We start from the raw sequence: 6,000 nt of genomic DNA, 5'->3' as shown, positions 1-6,000 counted from the left end.
AAGTCTAAAAAGAAGGAAAAAGAAGGAAAGAAAAGAAAGAGAAAGAAGGGAAGGAAGGCAAGGTCGGTTCGGACATTTTTCCACCATATTCTTGAGGGTTCTTGGAGAAAAATTCAGAGGAGAGCTAGGTCAAGCTGAGCCATAAGGTTTTTGAGTTAGGCTTGAAGAGTTGGCAAGGGTTTAGCAAGAACAAACCTTCCACTTGAGGTAAGACTTTGAAGTTTCTTCAATTCTGGTTTTGATTTTTAACTAAGGTGTCTAAGCTGAATTGGTGGGGAATTCTAGGAAAATTGGAGGTAAGGATTGAGGAAGAGCAAGCTAAGGAGGTCTAGAGGCAACTTAGGGTCGAATTTCCATCAAAGGTATAAAATTCTGAGCTTTAAACTTTGAAGTTTTGACTGTGTTTTGCTGAATTCTGAAGTCTAGGAGTGACTATGGTGAATTTTGGGATTAGAGGTGCATGTGGTTAGATTTTATGTGGTTATGATGCTTGGGATGAGTTAGACATGTTAGTGAGCTTGATTTTGAGTTTGGTGAAGGTTTGGAGAAGTTTTGGTTAAGTTTGGCTCGAGGAAATCGCAGGAAGGGAAAATGTGGTGTTGGCAGTGTGTGACTAGCGCTACAACTCTAGCCTTTGGGCGCTGTAGCGCTAGGCCAAGTTTGCTGAGGGCATTTTGGTTCTGTTTGTAGCGCTGTAGCGCCCTTCAATGAGCGCTGTAGCGCTACCCTATGTTTAGAAAGGGATTTTAGGGTTATTTTCAATGGTTTTTGACCAAGGGTTTGGGGTTCGATTCCACCACCTTGTTTGGTGAAACTGGATTTCCCGAGGGCTCGGGATAGGTTCCGAGGCTAGGTTTTGGAATTGAGGGTTGGTTATGGCTTTGGTCTATGATTGTGGCTAGGTTCGCGCTAGGGTTCGGGAAGGATCTTGCTTGAGGATCACAGTGAACAGAGCTAGCAAATCCAAAGGTAGGAAAACTGCACCCGGTTATATGCTTGTGATGGGACTAAGATCTCCCAATATCTGTATAATGTCAATGATGGTATTATGCCATGGGACATGTGATAGCGGCCTAAGGGTACCGTACACAATATTTTCCCACAGGGCGTGGCTTGGCCACTGGTAGCCGAGGACAACTTAATATTCACTGAGCTCGGTTTAAGCGGGTCGGAGTCAGTGGGATAACGGAGGGTGCGGCCTGAGGGCGCTAACCCTAGTTATCATTTGTAAATTGATGTATGATATGAGTTGATATGTTTGGTATGCCGAATACTTGGTTATTCTGAATGTTTAAAATGGTTGAGAACATGTTTATGGAATGCGTGATATTGAATTGTCTGTTGATTGCTTATGCTCTGTTATTGTGTTTTCTTTTTGGGCCTTGGCTCACGGGTGCTACGTGGTGCAGGTAAACGCAAAGGCAAGTTAGACTAGTCCATAGATGGAGAGCTGCGGGGCTGAATGTACATAGCCAGCTGTTCGGTCGCCATGGCCGAGGAGTGGATCAGTACAGAGATTGCCTAACTGTCTGTTTTGCCTTAATATGGCTAGTTATTGTATCTAAACCTTATGTATTTTGTAACAGTCTTTAATTCTAATATTTTTGGGATCCCGTGCAAAGAGAAACAGTTTATCTATACGAAATACAGTTTTTGAGACCAAAATCTTTTAACCCTAGTTCCGCCATAGTTTCAATATCACGATTTTAACTAAATGACTTGATTATCAAGTCTAGCACTTTTATAAACACATAGTGTAACGGTCTTGGCTATCCAGGGCGTTACAACTTGGTATCAGAGAGTCCTAGGTTTATGGGTTCCTGAAGACTTGTTGGACATGTACATTCGTCGTGAGAGACAAGCTCGACTCAGGGTTTGGTAATTGTGCATACATGATTATGTGTTTAAATGATTTGAATGAGATATGGCTGGTGATATTTGTTTGATTAATAGGGAACATGAGATACTGATAGGGCCTATCCCTTGGCTATTGCATGATGTTATTAAGGCATGCTTATCAGCACTGCTATGCATGTGAATGAATATCTGGATAAATTGTTATAAACTGATTGCTTGTGAATGATTGGAGTTCCAGTGATGGATCATGAAAGGATTATTACCCTGCCATCATAGCCTGATTGCCGAGTCGTTGATTGCAGATTGACTTGGATAATTATGCGTCCAAGAAAATCTACGCGACTAGCCGGCAGGTCTGGGGCTAGAGATGATGATCAGGGCCAGACCCCTCCACCATTCCCTGAGAACTGGCAGCAACTAATGGCAGATATGCAGGCTCGGCTACAAAGCCAAGATGAACAGATTCGAATTCTGCGGCAGCAGGCTCCGTCTGGGAGTGTTACCCCTAGTGTGCCACCTGTAGTGGTACCTGTAGTGCAGCCAGCTAAGGTTGGTAATAGATGGGAGCCGTTGTATGAACGGTTCAGGAAGCAGTAGCCCCTGATCTTTGAGGGAGGACCAGATCCACTAAAGGCTGAGCAGTGGATGACCATGATTACTACCATTCTTGATTTTATGAGGGAAGAGGGACAGGACAGAGTGGCCTGTGCCACATATATGCTGAGAGAGGATGCCTGAATCTGGTGGGAGGTGGCATCACAAACCAGGGATGTTACTGCTTTGACTTGGGAATGATTTAAGGATCTATTCAGTTAGAAGTATTATAATGTTGCCATCAGGGCAGCGATAGTAAATGAGTTCGTGGGGCTAGTTCAGGGCAGCATGACAGTTACAGAGTATGCCCTAAAGTTTGACATACTTGCAAAATTTGCACCATATCTTGTGCCTACTGATGCAGCTAGGCAGGACAGATTCATTAGAGGGCTTAAAACTATGATTGCCCGTGATGTGAGAATTACCACAGTTTCTGGAGGGACAACTTATGCCCAGGCTATGGAGAAGGCTCTTACCGCTGAGGAAGCGGAAAACAAGATTTGGAGAGAGAGTGCAGTGAGGCGGGAGAGCCGTAGGGCGGTGCCTCCATATTCTAGTTCTGGTAGGGGCAGAGGCCCCAGAGATTTGAAGAGGAAGACCCCTGAGACTTCGATCGCTCCTGGTCTTGATAGGAGAGGTCGGGGTACCCAGGGTGGCCGTCAGGGAGGCGATGATACATGGAGGACTTATCCTGAGTGCACAAGGTGCAGAAGGTGCCATCCGGGTAAGGGTCGGGCTAAGGCCTGTTATGTATGTGGGGTGGTGGGACACCTCAGGAAAGATTTCCCGACAGTGAAGAAGGGAGATACAGGGAAGGTGGACAGCTTGACTCCAGCTCGAGTGTTCACCCTGACGCAAGCAGAGGCCGAGGCTAGTCCCTCGGTTGTGACAGGTCAGCTTTCTAGTGCTGGCACTCCTTTTTCTGTATTGATTAACTCTGGTGCTACACACTCATTTGTTTCTAGTAAGGTGATTGATAGACTGTGTAGACCTAGTGAGTATTGTGTTTCAGGGTTTGGGACTATTTTGCCTACAGGGGAACTGGTAGTATCTAAGAGGTGGATTAGAGCACTGCCAGTGATAGTTGATGGTAGGGAATTGTAAGTAGATTTGATTGAGTTGGGTATGGAGGATTTCGATATGATTTTAGGTATGGATTGGCTGGTTAGATATGGAGCTACCATTGACTGCAGGAAGAAGATGGTGACTTTTGAACCAAAGGGCGAGGATCCCTTTGTTTTTGTGGGAGCGGTACATGTACCCCGCGTGCCCAGGATATCGGTGTTGAGAGCCAGAGATTTGCTACAAGGTGGATGTATAGGCTTTTTGGCTAGTGTGGTGGATACCACCAGGGTTTCGCTAGTAGGACCAGATTGGTTTGTGAGTTCTTGGATGTGTTCCCGGAGGACTTGCCAGGGTTGCTGCCGCATAGGGAGATTCAGTTTGTCATTGAGTTGGCGGCAGGGACAGAGCCAGTGTCAAGGGCACCATATAAGATGGCATCGACGGAACTGAAAGAATTGAAGATACAGTTACAGGAGCTTTTGGATTTGGGGTTTATCAGGCCTAGTTACTCGCCATGGGGTGCTCCAGTTTTATTGGTGAAGAAGAAGGACAGGACCTTGAGAATGTGTATAGACTACAAGGAATTGAACAAGTTGACTATCAAGAATAAGTATCCTCTACCAAGGATTGATGACTTGTTCGACCAGCTGCAGGGTAAGACGGTGTTCTCAAAGATTGATCTTCGATCTGGTTATCACCAGCTGAGGATCAAGAATGAGGACATACCTAAGACAACCTTCTGAACGCGGTATGGGCACTATGAGTTTCTGGTCATGTCATTTGGTTTGACCAATGCCCAAGCAGCCTTTATGGATCTAATGAACAGGGTGTTCAAGGACTTTCTGGATCAATTTGTTATTGTCTTGATCGAAGACATCTTGGTGTACTCCAGTTCAGAGGCAGAGCACGAGCTTTATCTTTGATAGGTTCTTCAGAGGTTGAGGGAGCATCAGTTGTACGCCAAGTTTAAGAAGTGTGAATTTTGGTTACCAGAAGTGACATTCCTTGGACATATCGTGGGTGCAGATGGGATTAAGGTGGATCCATCTAAGGTAGAGGAAGTTAGGGATTGGCCGAGGCCAAGGAACGCCTCAGAGGTGCGAAATTTTCTTGGTTTGGCGGGTTACTACAGGCGGTTTGTTGAGGGACTCTCAAAGATAGCAGCACCGATGACAGAATTGAAACGGAAGAATCTGAAGTTTATCTGGTCAAACAAGTGCGAAGACAACTTTCAAGAGCTGAAGCGACGGCTTATTACAGCGCCTGTATTGAGTCTTCCTTCGGGGGAAGGGAAGTTTGCTGTTTACTGTGATGCATCGAGGATGGGTTTAGGTTGTGTGTTGATGCAAAATGAGAAAGTCATAGCTTATGCATCATGGCAGCTAAAGGAGTATGAGCAGCGGTATCCTACCCATGATTTGGAGTTACCAGCAGTGGTATTTGCACTGAAGATCTGGCGACATTATCTGTATGGGGAGAAGTGCGAGGTATATTCTGACCATAAGAGTTTGAAGTATTTCTTTACACAGAAGGACCTGAACATGAGACAGAGGCGTTGGATGGAGTTGGTAAAGGACTATGATTGTGATACTCTTTACCATCTGGGGAAAGCCAATGTGGTGGCGGATGCATTGAGCCGGAGAGGCCCAGGTCAGTTGTACAGTTCCACCCAGATCTCAAGGGAGTTAGCTGATGAGATGGTCAGAGTGGGGATATAGTTAGTGGTAGGCCGATTGGCCAATATTACTTTACTTTCGACCCTACTAGAGCGGATCAGAGAAGGACAGTTGGCAGATGCTCAGTTACAGAGGATTAGGGAGGATGTCTTAGCGGGAGTAGCTAAGGACTATTCTTTCTGAGGTTGGGTTACTTCGGTATCAGGGACGGATATGTGTTCTAGCTGATGAGGGGATCAGACGTGAGATACTAGACGAGTCTCATACGACGCCGTACTCACTTCATCCGGGTACCACGAAGATGTAAAAAGATTTCTGGACGTTGTATTGGTGGCCTGGGATGAAGAAGGATGTGGTGGAGTACGTTGCCAGATGCTTAACCTGTCAACAGGTGAAAGCTGAGCATCAGTGACCAGCAGGGTTGCTTCAGCCTTTGGGTATTCCCGAGTGGAAATGGGAGGGCATTACTATGGATTTTGTGGGAGGTTTACCCAGGACAGTCGGGCTTTATGACTTGGTGTGGGTGATAGTAGACAGGTACACCAAGTCGGCCCATTTTCTTCTAGTGAGATTAACATATACTGTGGATCAGTATGCAGAGTTGTTCCCCAAACTCATATTTTTCAGAGTATTAGTCATGGAGGCCATTTGGGCTGTCAAAGCAGTTAATGCATCTACTTCAAGAACTCCCGCCACCTTTCTACTTGCAGGAGCTCTAGTGTTAGACCACTGATAATTATTACTGGCTATCCTTTCCAGAATTTCGAAAGCTTCATTATAAGACTTGGACAAAATAGCTCCATTGGCT

This window comes from Humulus lupulus, chromosome 3 (assembly GCF_963169125.1).
Source record: "Humulus lupulus chromosome 3, drHumLupu1.1, whole genome shotgun sequence".
Classification (NCBI taxonomy): Eukaryota; Viridiplantae; Streptophyta; class Magnoliopsida; order Rosales; family Cannabaceae; genus Humulus; species Humulus lupulus.
Note: the sequence above shows the minus strand (reverse complement) of the source record.